General features: G+C 33.5%; 1 protein-coding gene across 1 annotated transcript in view; it reads right to left on the bottom strand.

Annotated features, from left to right (window-relative positions):
• Nucleotides 1-19,719, bottom strand: part of dlgap4b (discs, large (Drosophila) homolog-associated protein 4b) — a 106,207-nt gene that overhangs the window by 34,340 nt on the left and 52,148 nt on the right. The window contains exon 2 of the mRNA XM_016489245.1: nt 6,174-6,223. The gene's annotated coding sequence lies outside the window, so the exon portion shown is untranslated. The remainder of the gene's footprint in view (nt 1-6,173; nt 6,224-19,719) is intronic.

Below are 19,719 nucleotides of genomic sequence, written 5' to 3'. Positions count from 1 at the left end.
AGTACAGAACATGATGACTATTTTTCATCATTTAGTTATGTATGAAGTTATTGTTTCTTTAAAATCACAATGATTGTGATACGACACGTGACACAATTTTTCCAAAAGCCATCTCTCTCTCTCTCATCACATGCCAGGATTGCGCTCACAGACGGGCTTCATGGAGGTAAATCGGATTGAACCGCTTGATTGCCCAGACCGTCTGCGCCGCGTGTCACCTGCTCGACACTCCTGCTAAACCTGCCTTCAGGAGACCAGAATCCTGTCTCAGTCTCTAGATGTGAAAGAGCAGCCACAGACAGACATGAGAGAGAGAGAGAGAGAGACAGAAAAACTAAGAGTGAAGCGGACAGACGTGACAGTTGAAGCAGAGCCACTTATCAGCGGGACACACAAACAAAGCAACATGTTTCCTGTGAGAGGAGATGCGCCACGGCCGAGATTTCAGCCGAAAAACAACCACAGGAGCCGCAGATGAAGACAGGTGATCGAACAGCAGAGGAAAGGTCATTAAATCTCAGAAGACGGCGAAAATAAAAGAGCTTAACATGAAACTGTGTGCTGCAGAACACACACACTAACACAGCAAAAAACACTCTGTTATACATGTACAAATATCTAAATAAGAAAAATTAGATAAATATATTTAAATATGAAGATATTAGGCATTAGGCTAATAAAAAGCTGCATGCAATTTATCAGTATCCAAATAAACTGTGAAAACTGATTTTTTGAAGGTGTAAACAAGATAAGATTTACTTGAGAAAGTTTTAGAAAGAAAAATGTTTTAATTCATGTTTAATTCAACGTTGCAAATAATATAATGTTTCTTTGAAATTGTGAATTACAGCAATTCCTGAGTGAAAATACTTTCTACACCAAATTTTTTTAAATCATAAAATATCTGCTAAACAATACATTTGGGATAGTGCAAGTACACAATTCAGCAAAATATATAACACTGTTCTAGTGGTTTTTGGATATTTTAATAAAAAATCTTACATATTGTGCCTTTAAATTAATCATTTTTTATATATTTTTTATTTAATTTAATTTTTTTAATTAATTATTTTGAATTTTCATAACCATCTTAAGATGATACAGACCAATTATAATAGGGTGAATCTCATATGATTAATTTTCAAATAAATAAATAAATAAATAAAAATTAATTAGCAGAATTGAAAGCTTGATTTTAAGATTATAAAGATTTTTTGCATTATGACTTTTTGGTCACACGTTAGTTTGGGGACCAATTCTCACTATTAGCTAACTCACCTACAACTTTTGCCTCAAACTTCTAATTTGCTGCTTATTAATATTTAGTAAGGTAGTTGTTAAGCTTGGGTGTGGGGTTTAGGATTAAGGGATCTAGAATATGGTCATGCAGTATAAGGCATTAATATGTGCTTTAATAAACAGATAGTATGCTAGTAATATGCATGCTAATAAGTAACTAGTTAATAGTGAGAATTGGTCCCTAAACTAAAATGTTTTTATGACAATTAAGCCTGTAGTAAAAAATTTTAACCCAAATATAATACTAGAACAGAAAGATATTTATTTAATATATTTTAAAATATCTAAAAAGGAAAATAGGAAAAATGTGCATGAAAATAATGTCCCAATGTACAAAATTCTTTATGCAAAATATTATGATTCCCTATTTCTTCTCCTTTGATTTGGGGGTGAAATAAGCCCTGTGCATTTGTCTGTATGTGTTTCTGATCATGTGTTGTTCATCGCGTCTGTGTTCAGCCTGAGGATCTGCTCTGACACTAATAAACATGAATTAATGTGATGCTGTTGTCAAACACACACCTCTGTTCACCGGAGAATTAAAACAACGTCACAGATTGTTAGTGTGAATGTTTAACTCTAGTGAACAGGCCATATTTTTCAAACTTGTTGGTCGAGCGTCACCATCTGCTGTGGAGTGTGAGGTGTGTTTAGCACAGGTGGGCTCTGGGTCTCATGCAACACACACACACACACACACACACACACACACACACACACAGGTTTAAAATGCAACACTCAAGTTTTTTATCCAGCAAAGGGCCGCTCACTCGTTCTGACAGCAGGGGGTGCCAAGAGGCAAAACATGGTGCTGGAGCACCTGAAATCAAAGCAAAACTCTCCTAGAGGAAGATGCTGAAGATGAAGATGTTAAATAAAGCCAAACATGCAGTAATCAGTATCCATTTTTCACATCTAAATACAAATAGAGTGAACTCAAAATGTGTTTGGACACTTAAATCATGTTCAAATGTTCACGTTTCATTAAATGAAATCAAACACACACACACACACGCACACACGCGCACACACACACAACGCACATGTGAGCACACACCTTTCTCACCTTCCCCCAGACTTCATCTATCCATCGACAGGAGACAAGAACATAAAGACTCCATCATCTACATCATCATCATAATACAAAACACCTGACAGACAGAAAGACAAAGATAGATAGATAGATAGATAGATAGATAGATAGATTGATTCTGTAAGTTTTCTGTAAGGGCTAGGTTTAGGTGTAGGGCGATAGAAAATACAGTTTGTACCGTATAAAAACCATTATGACTATGGAGAGTCCCCGTAAACCACATACCAACATGTGTATGCGTGTGTGTGTGTGTGTTGGGGTGTAGAGGTTGTGTTCAGATGAAGGTGGGTGGTATCAGTGTGTGTCCCTGAGAAAGTCTCACGATAACCTTGTCCTAATTACATTCTGCAGTGCTGCTTTTGGCCCATTTCCACAGCTCCAAATATATTCTCTCACACTCTCTTACACACACTCACACACACACACACATTAACACATCAATAATACACAGTTACATGAGGACAGTCACGCCACTGCTGTCAGGTAATATAGCGGGACGCGAGTCCTAACCAGGTGTGACGCGACACGCATACAGCTACATCTGTAAAACATTCACGGCCAATCAGATCACATCTGATATTTCAAATACATTCACACATACAAGCGATAACAACACAAGCTGAAGTTAGAAAGCGAGGGACCAGTAACCTGTCCTGTTGTTTAAGACAAAAACTCATTAACACAAGAATATTATCACTAACCGCAGCGTGCCTGGTAAGAACACAGTGTCAGCGATGGTCAAATGTTCTATTAGCTCATTATCTCCTTCAAGTGAAGCGTTTCTTGCATGTGGACTAGAAAAAGTGTGCTGGTCTCCTAATAACAAGACAACTTGCTTTTGCTCTCTATATTCCTCTGCTGTCTGACATGAGATTGATCAAGTGTGACCAGCTCTCTGTAAAGAGGCTGAAAAAAACTTTTTTGTTTGGTCTCCAATTCTTCCTCCTTTAATGTTGGAACAAAATGTCAAAATCAGCATGAAATCCTTTAATTACAGCGTGTTTGCTGTGGGCATGTGCCATATCTCTGCATCTGCACCAGAGGGATTGTGTGTGTGTGTGTTTGCTATAAACTATTCATAATTTAAAATAGTTCAACTAAATATACTCCCTTGATAAAGTAGGTATATGACAAGCTACTAACAAAAAATATATACATTTATTTAGGGGGGCAATCTATATCAGATGAACAGATTAAAAACAAAAAAAAACAAAAGAAGAATATTTTTTCTGTCAGGTAGGGTGACAGCATTAACTATGTACAAATTATAAAATGAATAAAAATAAAAACATTCAATTAAGCAAAAGTTATAAACAACAGTATTTATGCATGTTAATATTAATGTTTTTCATTTTTTATCAGTATTTATTAATACAGTGTGCACACTAATATGTATTTTATTCATATTTTTATTTCAAATGGCTGCAAAAAATTAAGCTTTGCATCACATAAACAAATCACATTTAAACTATATTTAAATAATAAGCTGCTATTTTAAATTGTAATAATATTTCACAATATTACTGTTTTACCTACATTTTTTACTGTATTTAGGATCAAATAAATGCAGCCTTATTGAACATTAGAGACGTTCGGAAACATTAAAAAATCTTATTGTCCAAAATTTTGAAATGAAGTATATAGACATATATATTTGTCTTCATAATCTTTCAAAAATATTTTTTGACTCAAACAAAACCAGTTACTTTGTTACCACAAGTACATTTTTAGATTATTTATCGTCATATTTTTACATTCACAGTTTATATTAATATACATATATTTTATATTATTTAGAGCAACTGTTGTGAACACTATTGAGTGATGACTCTCTGTGGAATCAGTCAATGGTTTTTGAATCACTTCAGTGAAAGTGAATCATCTGAATGAACTGATTCACTAAAACCTGACTGTTTTCTAAGATAGTTAGCTAGTTATATTATAACTACTGTGTTATAGTATACCAGTAGTGATCAGTCACACAGCGTTTATGGCGTTTTAAGGTGACTGGCCCAAATAATGTTTCCATGATGCTGTCCCCAAAATCAAGTGCTCATAGTATTGATCATATCACAGGATGAACTGAATTACATCCTAATCAAACACATCTGAACCAGGCTTTCTCTAGGGGTGAATTAAGGATACTTGAGACACTTTTTTGCAATGAAATGACTGGGAAAAAGTATCCCAGTCATCCTGAATTAACCCGTATTTATATCAGACCTCTCTGGCTTCAGCAAAACATCCAAATCATCCATTTCAGTCAAACACTATTAGACAGAGTAATAAAGAGATGGGGAATATTTTAGGTGAATGTGCTCTACTAAATACAATATGCCAAAAAATGGATGCAAAGTTTTGTCATTTGTTGGAAGACACAGCTTGTTACTGGAAAAGCCAAAGTACGTATATGAAAACAACTGACCTACTGTCAGGGTAAAATGTGGTTACTTTTAATTAGTTAGTGCACAACAACGTGCATAAAAAGGTTAATTTAAGGCTTTTTACAAACCAGAGTTACAAAAAATAAATAAATAAACTGAGCAAAAAGCTCATTTATTTCTCAAGTGCTTAATGATATAACACGATACAAGGTCAAGCAATTATTTAATTGAGATAATAACGAGCTCTTTCAAAGAGGCCATGTTTGCATAATGTGCTCACTGTGAAAATTAATAAGCAGCATATGAATTTTAAAGTCCAAATTTACAATTTTAATGCAAACGTGTGCTGTGGAGCGTACAACATCAGCCGAGGACTCGACAGTCAGTTGAATGCAAAGGACAGAAGATGCTGATTAGCAAAATCTTTTTATCTAAAGCAAATTAAAGTTCACTCATAACGATGGTGATGGTATCAGACGATAATACTATGGTATTTTGATATGAAATGATGACATTTTTAGTTCAAAATCAAGAACTAAAAAGAACTAAAAAAAGTAACTAAAAATTAAAATGAAATATTTATTGATATTAATTCATTGAAAATATTAATAATGCCATTTTTAGTTCAAAATCAAGAACCGCATGGCATTACCATCATGGTTGTTAACCAAAATATATATATATATTAATTTTTATATATATTTTTATATAAAATATATATATATATATAAATCTTATTTATATTTTATATTTGATCTTATATTTATATTTTTATTTCAGCTGTGCCTGTAACACCCCTGTGGACTGTTTGTTGTGGTTTCTTCCCTTTGTGTTGGTTTAGCCCATACTAATCATTAATTACCCTCATTGTGCTCAACTGTCTGCCACTAATTATCCACCATATATTAGTTCCTGTCTGTCAGAGCTTTAGTGTCGGTTATTGTTAATGTTACCCCGAGTGTGTGTCTCACCTACCTGAACCTGCCTTGTTGTGTCTACAATAAATGTCATTATTGGAATCCTTGTCATCCTCGTCGTCCTGCCTGCCTCCACACACACGTTTCCGTGACAGTGCCAAAGTATCTTTTCTCATTTTCTTTTGGAGTAACTTAAAATACTACAATAGCTAAAATCAAAATCAAATATATATAAAAAATTTGTATATAAAAATATGCATAAAACTAAAACTACATAGACACATAAAAAAAATAAAAAAATAAATTAAAAAAACATGAAACAAAATTACAAAAAAGTAACTAAAAATTCAAATGCAAACTGAAAATATAAAAATAAAAATGAACAGGACATTGGAAAAATTAATTAAAAACTATAATAATGTATCAGTGATATTAAAATAATATTTGTAAGGTGTGGTGAGTTACTAAAAACATACTTACATTTGTAGGTCATCCTAATTCTTTGCGCCAAAACCAGACGGTGAAATTTCCTGTTGAAACAAAGAGTTATTAGCATATATGCAAAACAAATATAGATCATATTCATGAGATGACTGAAGTGACTGAATTGTTCGTCCTGAAAGACATGTTTCTAAAAACAGCAGTGTTGCTGTCATGGGACGGTTGGATGTATTGTGGATGTGTAACAGGAACACAGAAATCACTCTCATCAGTCTTTACCTGTTTATCTTTGAGCTCACCTTCATGCATATTTACTGCAACATCAACTTTCATGACCTGACACGCCACATCTGAGTAATATTCACATGTCTGTGTGCTAAAGATTAGTCTCCAAAACCATCCATATTAATGGGATTATAGTACAAAACAATATTAATAAACATGAAAAACACATACTCTCATCGCAGTGAACCACTGCTTCACAACAACGGCTGAGAAATCTACTACATGAGCGACAAAAAATGACCTTTATATACTTTCTGTAAACACTTTTGTGGTTCACATTTAAAAGTTCAAAAGTTTGGAGTCTTTTATTCATCAAGGATGCATTAAATTGATCAAAAGTGCCAGAAAAGACGTTTATAATGTTACAAACGATTTATATTTCGAATAAATGCTGTTCTTTTGAACTTTCTGTTCATCAAAGAATCCTGAAATATAAAATGTATCTCGGTTTCCACAAAAATATTTTCAGCAGCACAACTGTTTTCAACATTGATAATAATCAGAAATGTTTGTTGAGCAGCAAATCAGCATATTAGAATGATTTCTGAAGATCATGTGACACTGAAGACTGGAGTAATGATGCTGAAAATTCAGCTTTGAACACAGGAATAAATTACATTTGACAAAATATTACAATAGAAAATGGTTATTTTAAATTGTAATAATATTTCACAATATTACTGTTTTTATTGTATGTTTGATCACATAAATGCAGCCTTGGTGAGCAGAAGAGACTTCTTTCAAAAACATTAAAAATTTTACAGATTCCAAACTTTTGAACAACCCAGACAAACACAACTAACACAACAAATATAACACATGCACAGAAAGAAATGATTGCTTACAATTGCCTTCTTGTGATATTTGTGAGTGTGTGTTTGTGTGTGTGTGTGTGTGTGTGTGTGTGTGTGTGTGTTTGTTTGCAGCCAGTCTTACTACATTCCTAATTAATCCAATCAATCTTCTCACAGACTTAATTGTGTCACGGATGCAAAAATGATTACAGGGTCAATGTGATGATAAGACAATCTCAGGCAAGACAACACACACACACACACACACACACACACAAACACGCACGCAGCTTCTAGCTTGCGTTAATTGCTGTGTTGTTTTTTTCTTCTTCTATTTTTATTCTCTCATTCGCTTTGCCGATTCTTTAGTCTGCTTCAATGAGTGTAGAACAAGCAGGGTTGGAAAGTTCTTTGTCATTTCTATGAATTCAAATTTCTTCAGTCTTCCTGGACCCCAAAAATTACACTAAAAACAGTTTGGTGTAGGATTTACTTGTAAATTTCACAAATAATTACAAAGAAACGGCAAGTAACACACTGAATTAAACGTGAAATAGAAATGCTGAAATGATAAAACATACTCTAATAATCTGTTTTATTTACAACTTCGATTTTTTTTTTTACAGTGTACCACTTCTCAAAGGAAATGCTCTTGTACTAAAGGAAAAACCTTTGAATTATTAAAATAAAACATCATTTACATTTTAACGCACCACGTTCCCCATTGAGGATGTCTCCTGAAGGAGTTCATGTTTTCAGATTTAAGTTTCTATACAGTTGAGCTCAAAATGTGCTCACAAAACCCTTGAAATGTCCTGCTGTGTGCTGTGTGCAGCATGATGGATGATCTCATGTTCACATTACAGAAGGACACGTCTGAACATGAAGCCCTGTGGAGAACATCACAGCCTCCGCTCTGACATTTTAAGGCCATGCTCTATGAAGGCAGCAAGAAAAAATACGATCTACTACATTTTAATATTATAGAATATTTCATATTTATTTTTTGCATTAAAGTTCTATGCAATCATCAAGCGCTCTGGTATCTTCCATGAACGGCCACAGAAAAGCATCACACATCATTCGCATGCAGTGTAGTAGTGCGTCTGAATATTTCATGACAGTTGTCACGTCCTGTTAAAATGCTTGAGGGTTCATCTAAGTCTTGATTTATTAAAGCAGAACCGCAATGTCTCGTTTGTTTGAAAGCGGCCAGATACTGAGCCTCTTAAAAACCAATTGGGCTTCGGCTGCATTCAGCGACTCACTTCTTTCTACATGTATTACTCGGCTCCGTCAGGATACAGCGCTTTATTGAACTTGAAATAAACTGCAAACAATCCACGTCTTCAGGCTTTAGATGTTTAATGAGGCAGTTCAGAGCGCCTCTAATTGGTGTTTGGTGAGTTTTTTTGAGATAGCACTTTAATTTCTTTCTTTGAGCAGAATAAATGTAGTATACTGTGTCTTCTACAGTGTTGAGTAAGTTTCTCAAAAAAATTAATCCACTACAAATGACTACTTCAAAATTGCAATTTGATTACATTGCTGATTACTGCATTTAAAAAGTGATCAGATTACTAATTACTTTACTTTCAAGTTTACATTACTTTTCAAGTTTTCAAACCTAAAAAATATACTACAAAGTCAAACTCATGGTTCTTTCAGTAATCTAATATTGACTGAAAAATCACATAAATATCAAAACAGCAACTTGAACGATCACTTGCATCTTCTCCTGATAACAGAGAAAAGAACTTAAAATGTTCCATAATTTTTGATTATACAGATAAGAGAAATGCATCATTTGAAACTGTAAAGGGTTTGTGCTTTTGTAAAATAAAGAAAACAAACAGGATGTGCTTTCTGCCGTCTCGGTCTCTGTGAACTTCTTTCTGAAACATAAACTTGTACGCATTTTACTATTTGGACTTTTCCCAAATTATAATGCCAGACTAAAATATGTGAAATCGAATGCAACATTTTGAAATATGTTAGGCAACCTTTCATTTAAATGTTGTACGACTCGTCTGCATTTTAGCTCACATTCTCCGGTGATTCATTAAAAGGCATACTGACGCGCAAAACATGATTTTAAAATGCATTTACTTCATAGTTTTTCTTAACACTGCATAACTTAAGTAACAATTTTATTGACATTAGTAACTGTAATCAAATTAAATCAATTAAAAATGCAACGCGTTACACAGCATTGTAATGCGTTACATTTTATATTTATTTAATTTGATTACAGTTACCCAACTCTGATCTTCTAACAGTAATTTCGAACATTTTGTGCTCATCACCAACTTTGATCAATCAGAAAGTGGATTTCTTTTCAAAATGTTTGCAAAAGTGACCCACAACATCTCCGGCTCCTGAATTCATGCCATGAAAACACTTCTCCTCCTGACCTCCTCCCACACCTGTCCTGAATCTGTGCTCAGCTTAAAAGAGTTGAGCTAGTTTGAACTTTGACCCCCGCTGATGTCAGATATGGCCAAATTAAACTGCTCTGCAGGGAATAAAACCACCTTTTTTGTTTTCATTTGTTCTTATTGCATGGAACTGTAAGCAAATCACCATCTCTGAGCATTTTGGTTTAACTAGTCCTATTAAATCAGCCGGAAGGGTTTGCGCTCCACGCTTGGGTTCTTTCATACACTTCAGACCTACATTGAGCCACTATATGTTTGCGATTAGAAAAGGGAAGCTCCAGTCAGCATTTACACTGATAATTCATCCAAAGATTAATATTTACTCCCCCATGTTATTCCACATCCGTATGACTTACATAGTTTGACAAATGTGTGTGTGTGTGTGTGTGTTTTGTCCATACAATTAAAGTAAACTAGGTCCAGTGTTGTTTTGAACCTCACTGACCTTCAATTATATGGACAAAAAACACTTAAAAAGTATCTTCCAAGTTTTCCAGTACAAATACCTAAACATTCTTAAATCAAGATACATTTGTTAGGGATGCAAAATATTAAGTTCTATTTTTTTGAAATATTAATCAAAATTAAGTGAGCTTAAGCATAAAACAAGAAAAAAAATCTACCAAAGGGGAAAGAAAAAGAAAATAAATTCAAAGGGAAAACAAATGTATTTTTCTTATCCCAATGGCAGTTATTTTTTCTTGTTTTAAGCATAACTCACTTCATTTTGATAATTTTTTTTTGCATTGATTCATCTGTGTCCTGCAGGAAAAAAAGAAAATCACACAGGTTTGGAAAGACATGGGGGTGAGTAAATTATGACAATTTTGAATTGCAAGAATTTTGGAAAATGTCATTGTTGTGTGGCATCCAACCTTTTTCTCTAATCACATTCAATCAAACATGCAAACTCTGCAGCTTCAGTAGCAGTACAGGAAACACCAACAGATTATTTGAGAATAATGTTCATTTGGAATCAATGCAGACACTCAAGAACCATTAAAATAACTAAATATCATGAAAATCTAGTATTTTTTATGGAACATTTTTTTTAACAAGAACCAGTTCTCGATTCCATCCCTGTGGTTAAAAGATCAAACCAGTGTCACCTCCAGGTGCAAAAACTCCTGCATGATCCTAAATGATCAACTGGCCTCCATTAAGCACAACCGCCCTGCTGCAGGCTCTTCATGACCTATGATATATTGAGAAACAGACCCTCTTCTGTCTTGTGTCCTGGTTAAGGCTCTAGTTATATTATGTCTAAATCACAAAGCTGCAGCCCGACTCACATTTACCCTCCAGAATCTCTTTGTTCTGGTCTCTGGTGCCTGTAGAGATATCAGTCGAGTCATTCCTGGCCTGCGGTGCATTAACAATCCTGATACCTACAGGACAAGATCAAATAATACAACCCTGCCTGGCTGTCTTATTTCATCTCTCTCACCCCACAGCTCAAATATCCTGATTAAGGAACGCTAACTTCTACACAGATTCATCAGCTTGCATGCTGGTATATTATTGTGGTATCACTGGGTTTTGATTGATGCGTAAGTTTAGGGTTGGTAAAATTCTTCATGCTTTTGAAAGAAGTCTCTTCTGCTCACCAAGGCTGCATTTATTTGATAAAAAAATTTCAGAAAAATAGTGTGAAATATCATTACAGTTGAAAACAGCTGTTTTCTATGTGAATAAAATTGCTGTGATGCAAAGCTAAATTTTCAGCATTTATTACAATTTAAACGAACTGTTTTCTATGTGAATATATTTTAAAATGTAATTTATTCTTGTGATGCAAAGCTAAAATTTCAGCATCATTACTCCAGTCTTCAGTGCCACATGATCCTTCAGAAATCATTCTATTTTTTGTGGAAACCATGGTTTATTTGAAATAGAAATATTTTATAACATTATAAATGACTTCTGATCAATTTAAGGCATGCAATGCATTAAAAAAAATCTTATTGACCCATTTTATGCTGTAGGTCAAAGGTCTCTATACACAAAAATAGCTGCAAAATGACATCTAAGTTTAAGAGTATGTTCTCAAATTCCCCTCAGATGAAGAATAAACGGCATTCTGAGTAATAAGAGGAAAAGATCTGTTTACTCAGAAGAGATTCTGCTGTAATCTCATTTAGAATCCATGTCAGTCTGTCACAGAAGATTGAGAATACTGTAGACAGGCGGGTTTAGATTAATAGTCCTAGCATTAAAGAAAAAAAAACACATGAAAGAGAGATGAAATGAAGAGCTGAAATATCGTTGTGGTCTCTTCTGCTGTATCTAAAGGGATTATTTGTGATCACTACAAGCCCAGATCAGACTGACTCCGGGTTAAGCTGGAAGACAAAACCAGAAGAGAATGAATCAGCCTACTGACAGAGACCATTGATGTAACACTAGTATTAACGTAAAACTATTTTCATTTCTAGTTCCAAACCAGATGGCTCTTTTCTAAATTCAAAGTCAGATGGATAAACATCATCTCTAGTCACTGTCCCTCCACAAGAGCCTTTAGTAAGCTTTGCACTCATCCATATTAAAGTCTGTTATTTTATATTAGAATTTCTTTCGGCCTATTTGATCAGAAAACACGACCTGGATTCACACCTGCATCATCTACATGGGCAGCAAAGTGGTCAATGTGTCTGAACCAAATGCATCTAATGAAATTTCTAAAAGAATGCAATAAAAATAAAATAAAATAAAATATATGGCTATATAATAATTACTATTTTTTATTATTATTACTACTATTATTAGTAGTAGCAGTGTATATTTTATATGACTGAAAAAAAAAAATATAATAATAATAATAATGTTTTCAACCAGGTAGTCCCGCCACAAACTCTACACTACTGTATAAATGTGTAAATCAGAAGTTGACATGCGGCATGCATACAAGTGTCACACTGATTCATAAACTAGTATATGAGAAAGTAGGGCTGCATGTTTTGTGGCAAAAAAAATCTAACTGAAATTTTTCTAAAAAAAAAAAACAATTGTAATTGTGATTTTAAAATGCAATAGAGAAAATAGGTTTGCTGTACTTATTTGTAGGGCTGCGTGATTTGGACAAAATTGTGTGATTATACATCAATATGGCTATAAAACAATAATAATAATAATAATTATTATTATTATTTATACAGCCATATAAAATATATTACTACTTATTATTATAATTATTATTATTTCACTCATATAAAATATACACTACTAGTAATAACAGTAATAATAATAAAAATAATAATTATTATTATTATATAGCTATATAATATAATAAGAATGATTTTTATTATTATTATTACTATTTCTAAAAACAAGCAGCACAGATATTTATTTAATTAAATTGCAGTCATATTGTGATTTCAGTTTTGTTCGATTAATTGTGCAGCCCTATTAAGTATTAAAAAAATTAAACACGCCATGTAATTGCATTAATATTACACGGAGAAATGTGTGCTGTTTAATACAACATGCATTACCATAGCAAGGGATGAAAATAATCATTAGATAACTACTTTCATATTGCTTCTGCAAAAAAAGCGTTATTATGTATTTAATTTTGTGCATTGTAAACAAAATGTTTATTCAGTTTTTTTCTTTTTTAAAGAGTGCAACTTTTCAATGTTCACAAAAGTGAGAAAAACCAAAAGAGCACATGTGTTTTTCAAGTGTTTTTAAGACTTAAAGTGGTGCATGAACCAAATGACACGCAGAATCACTTCATCAGTCTAACACTAACAACAAAACTAGTGATGAAGACTTCACTCGGACTAATAACTGCATGAACTGACAGTATCCCTGCTACCGTCCCACTGCATCTGAGCTGATTTAATGCTGTTTAAAGGCCTCTATTGCTGGCAGAAGAGATATCTGTCATCCTTCCCTTGCGGTCAATCTCATTTCATCCAGTATCCCAAGAGCCTTTGTTCTTCTCACCACCTTCTCGTGGCATAAGCTCACATGAAGACTTTCTAGCTGCAATTACTGCTTCCAAATTATAATTGAAACCAGCAACATGGCCACAGCTATTTTCAATTATCATCATAGATGCCATAAGGTGCACAGGGACACATCTATGACAATTATAGCGGTTCCTGTCAGAGTGCGACTCGTGGTCAAATCAGCACAAACTACAGCCGCTCACACATCAACATGAATCATAATTAAATAGCAATTGCACATTCTCCAACAACATGAGCGTATAAACAATGAATCTTAATATGCAAGTTTATTTTAATAGAGTCTGCATGAGCAAAAGTGGAATTTTGTTAAACACAGTGTTGGGAAGCTGCACTAGCAAAAGTTTGGGGCTGGTAAGATGTTTTTGAAAGGTCATCAAGGCTGCATTTATTTAATCAAAACAATACAGTAAAAACAGTAATATTACGAAATATTATTACAATTTAAAATAGCTGTTTCCTATGTGAATATATTGTAAACTGTAATTTATTTCTATGATCAAAGCTGAATTTTCAGCATCATTACTCCAGTCTTCAGTGTCACATGATCTTCAGAAATCATTCTAATATGCTGATTTGCTGCTCAAGAAACATTTCTGATTATTATCAGTGTTGAAAACAGTTGTGCTGCACAATATTTTTGTGGAAACTGTGATACATTTTATTTTTCAGTATTCACAGATGAATAGAAAGTTCATAGGAACAGCATTTATTTAAAGTAGAAATCTTTTGTAACATGATAAATGTCACTTTTGATCAATTAAATGCACTTTTTGGAAATAAAAATATTAATTTCTTTAATAAAAAAAAAGTACTGACCCTAAACTTTTGAATAGTAGTGCACTTCAAAACAAGATATTTACATTTTAGTGTAGGTAAACTACAATCAACCTAAAATTACAGATGTTATTTTAGGTACTAAAGAAAACGTAGCTAAATAAGTTTTATATGAATAGCACAACATTCTAAAATTAAATAAAACAATATTTAAAAAATAACTTGTTTTCACAATCAGCATTTATCAGGAATGGTCTCAGATTTACACTTAATACAAATGAATAAAAGTAGAAACATTAAAAAACTAACAAACAAAATGAACAGGAAAATGTAACTAAATTTCTCTATAAAATTGCCTTACAAATACCCACATATTTATGAATTACACTGATATGGTTCATATTCGAACTTAACAGTAGGGGTGTGCGATATATATCGTCTGTGATAATATGGTAATTGTTCTTTTAACGATGTGCGATTTGACATTATCGAGTATTTTGCAAAAACCATTCAAAACATCCCTACAGAGTGCACGCATACATTACGTGAAGTCTAGACTAGTGCGTGTGCGCATTTAGTGTGTTTTCTTTCACTCTATTTCGCCAACAAAAATCATTCCGAATACAGCCACATCGCTGTTTTGTGTCTTTGAGCAACATGACGGTGTTTCGTTCTTGAATGAATCAACCGTTTAAATGATTCGGTTCAATCGCAATGACTCACTTATTAACAGTGATTTGCTGCCACCTGCTGGCGGTTTTAATTTCATATTTCGTTTTTTTCTTTCTTTTCTTTTATTATTATTTTTTTTTTTCATGTTTTAAATCATTTCAAATATCAGTATTCAACGTTTTATGTTTAATATATCAAAACATTATTTATGCATTTGTAATTGCAGGTTAAATGCATTAATGTCTTGCATTAAACAAAATACATGTGTGTAAATACATCTAAATGCCACTTCAGATGCAGCTTCTGTGTTGATTTCATTTGCTTGGTAACAGCCCAAATGTCTTATTATTCTAATTCCCTGATTAAATGTAAGAATTTGACTCAAAAGATAATGGGCACTTTTAGAAAAAATGGCTTTATAAAGGTAAAATTGCCCATAAAATGCAAAATCAGTTTAAACTTATTGGAAAAGATTAATTTCTATCAGTATGAACTGACCACCACACAGAATATGAAGAATATTAAAAACATTAGGAGTCAGCTGTCTTCGGCAGTCCTTAAGGTACCAGCACAATAACACACTCAGCAAAATATCGTCTAATTATCGTTATCGATAAAATCCCAGAAAATATCGAGATATAATTTTTTGTCAATATCGCACACCCCTACTTAACAGCTTGTCAAACTCATTCCCAGCGCTACATCAGCAACAGAGATTGTGTGTTTGATCGGTTTAGTTGTAAAGCTGAGTGCACAATACAGTCTGATCAAACTGTTCAGCTTCAGTTACGCTACACAGCTACTTCCTAGGAAAAATAGCTTGTTAGAGCAAATACTACTGTCAAGCTCCTGAAAAGGTTAAGTTAATAATATCACTACTTTTGAACCTACACATTTACTCCACAGCACCTCATGAATCAAGCCACGAGAGAAGAAATGAGTTTGCCACACATAACGCGGACTGTGAGCCAGACGCCCGGATTCATGTGTCTGCGAAGATGGATAGCTGCTTGTGAGGAAACATGAAAACTGAATGGAAGGGAAGGAAGATAAATGGACGCAATCAAAAGCGCTCTACGTCTCCACAGACTAGCACCGTACAGTTGAGTCAAACACCGGAAACGAGCTTCAGGAGGTTTTGACATTAACACGGCAAAAAATGATTTTCTTACACAGTATTTTTGACCTTTTTTCCAGTACAAATATCTAAACATTCTTAGATCAAGGTACATTTACTTGAAAAGCAAAATTCTAAAGGAATTAAGTCTTGTTTTCTGAAAGAAAAAAACAAAAAACATCAACATTAAGTGGGTTTATACATAAAACCCGAAAAATATCTGCCAATGGGCTGTTAATTCAAAGAGAAAATGAGTTTTATTTTTCTGACCCCATCGATGGATTTTTTTTCTTGTTTTATGCATAAACTCACTTCATTTTGATTTATTTATCTTTTTTCAGAAAACAAGACTTTATATCCTGTCATTTTGCTTCTCAAGTAAATATCTCGATTTAAGAATGTTTAGATATTTTAGTCAAAAACAAGACAAACATTTTTGTTTAGAAAATCATTTCAACTCCAGCAGAATCACGGTGGTTATTACAATTTTTTATTAGTGAGAAACAGGGTTATTATAGTTAACAAAAACTTAAACTGAAACCATAAAAAAACGTTACTTGAAATAAAATAAATGTTAACTGAAATAAAATTAATTATATATGAAAATCTTAACTCATTTTATTTTAGCAACATTTCTTATTTTCATTTAATCTGACTTGGTGTACTAAAATAACAAAAACTAAAACTAAAATAAAAATTAATAAAAACTATACAGATATATTTAAAAACAACAAAAACGAATAAAAAATTACAAAAATACAACAAAATTACAAAAACTTGAACTAAAATTAACAAAGCAGAAAATATAAAAATAAAATCCAATTCAAAATATTAACAAAAATTATAGTAGTGTATCAATGATACTAAAACAACACTGGAAAGCTTTTTTTTCCCAGACGTGCACTTAAATGTTTCATGCATCACAAAAACACATAATTTACCGAGAGCTTTTCCCACCCTCAGTCTAACCTTAAGAATGAAGCTGACTGTGTTGCTACTGTACCTTTAAGACTTCACACTGTCAGGGTGGGGCAAGTTTCTGAATACTGAATACATGTTGATATGCAAATGTGGTATATGCTAATATGCTCATGAATTCATAACCACCTTTGAGTCCTGAACAAGCTGTTTTTGAGGCTTAGTTTTAATGAGTCTATTGTAAAGAGCAGTATTTTCTCAGAGAATTAGGATTTGGGGATGACTTCAGCGAGCATGTTGCTTTATGGTATCTGTCCACACGCATGTCCAGAGCAATTACAGCGTAACCCAGAGGACATTATTGTTCAGGAGCAGGTCTGCACATGCAATACCCGATCGAGTCCCTCTGAAAAATAAAATGCAGCACCTGCATGTCTGACTGCTCGCTTTTAAAGGAACAGTTCAGGAATAGCGCATAAAAATGACAATTTTCTCATCAGTTACTCATGCATATGTAGTTTGCACCCTCAGGTCATCCAAAATGTAGATGAGTTTGTTTCTTCATAAGAACAGATTTGGAGAAATGCATCACTTGCTCAACAATGGATCCTCTGCAGTGAATGGGTGCCGTCAGAATGAGAGTCCAAACAGCTGATAAAAACATCACAATAATCCACAAGTAATCCACTCCAGTCCATCAGTTAACATCTGGAGAAGCCAAAAGCTGTGTGTTTGTAAGAAACAAATCCATCATTACGATGTTTAAACCATTTAACTGATGGACTGGAGTGGTGTGGATTACTTGTGGATTATTGTGATGTTTTTATCAGCTGTTTGGACTCTCATTCTGACGGCACCCATTCACTGCAGAGGATCCATTGCTGAGCAATTGATGCAATGCTACATTTCTCCAAATCTGATGAAGATACAAACTTATCTACATCTCGGATGGCCTGAGGGTGAGAACATTTTCAGCAAATTTTCATTTTTAGGTGAACTATTGCTTTAATACAATATGTTATAATATAACTTTTTTTCCCCACTTTTTTTTTTTAACTTGCATAAAATGCGTAAAATCAAATGCATGTATATTCAAGACACAGTCTATGAAAAAATAATATCATCTTAATATCTTATGCATTGCTGCTTCGAGTAAATTTATTTTGAGTTTAGATTACAACGGAAAAAGAAAAAAAAAGTCTGTTTTTTATATAATGAAAGTGCATTGAGTCATGGATAACTTTTAAGGTGAGTTTTCTATCATTTTTGGAGCCTCTGTCCACTTTTTTTTTTTTTTTGTTCAACAAAAAAGAAAAGGTCAAGTTTGAAGGAAATTATTTACATTTTTCTGAGAGGACTGACCCTTGAAGGCTAGGGTGGATTGTATATGAAATGTATAAATGTCAAAATATTTCCACCATCATGAATGAAAGCCGTCTAAAATTAAAGTAATTGTTTTAATTTCAAAGACCAGTTAAGCACTTTATACAAAGTACCATAGCCAGCAAACAAAGATCAATGCTTAGAATCTGTGTCAATATTTCATTAAATGGTGACTCTGTTGTTTTTGGCTGACTTCCATCGGTCTCTGCCAGCTCTTAATCAGCCAAATTGCCTGTAGTTGTCAGTCACTGGGTTCCCTTCAGCAATGTTTATGATCTTGTAAATCAGTAATGTTGAAGAGGATTGTGGGCAGAGAAAGACAGAAAAAGACCTCCATCTCTGGTAACATGCCTTCAGGAGGAAGGATGTTAGTCTGTCAGGTTTAACAGCAGCAGTGACTAAGCAGAATAAAGCCCAAGATCAGCGGCTTCTTCCTGCTGCGTGACTCAGTTCTGGTGAGGAGGTTTCAACAAGGAGATCTATATACAGAATGACTGCCTGGCAAACTGCAACACAATGCAGAAGGGCTGAAAACAAGGCTTTCATAATGACAGATTCAACACAAGGACTGGAAAATTTGTCTGTTCACAAACTGTGCTCCAGTATAGCTGTGTGACATTAGCTTTGCTTATTTATCCGTAACAAACAAATACATTTGCAAATGCAAAAGTGAAAATAAAGTGATCATAGAGACATATGCCGAACATAAGGTAAATATTAACCCAACAACCAACTGGAAAAAATTCACACCCTAGTAACCACATAGTGCAAAGTTTTGCCATAACAAGCATTCACATTTTCTTCAAAACAAGTATTTTACTTGCTTTCCAGTCAAAGTATCAAAATTCCTATAAACAAGACACATTTATCTGAAAAGCAACAATGCATAAGATATTAGGATTTGCTTTTATTGATTGTATCTTTACTACAATATGTTAATATTATAATATTTTTCCACTTGTTTTTAACTTGTTTCCACTTAAAACAAGTCAAAATACATGTATATCAGTGTTAATTTAGTTGACGAATAATTTTCGTCATAATTTTCGTCAACTACATTTTTTTAAACGACGACAACGAGGCGATAACGAACTAAAAATATTTTTGAATGACAAAAACTATGACGTAAATCTATTGACATTTTCGTCAATGAATAAAAACGAGACGAAAATGTTAGGGAGGGACGATTTGGGAAGAGATTCATTCAGAACGAATCTGCTGCGTGGTTCG

This window comes from Sinocyclocheilus anshuiensis, unplaced genomic scaffold, assembly GCF_001515605.1.
Source record: "Sinocyclocheilus anshuiensis isolate Anshui unplaced genomic scaffold, SAMN03320099.WGS_v1.1 scaffold1753, whole genome shotgun sequence".
Taxonomy (NCBI): domain Eukaryota; kingdom Metazoa; phylum Chordata; class Actinopteri; order Cypriniformes; family Cyprinidae; genus Sinocyclocheilus; species Sinocyclocheilus anshuiensis.
The sequence above is the reverse complement of the archived record's forward strand: the minus strand, read 5'-3'. Positions and strand labels throughout refer to the sequence as shown.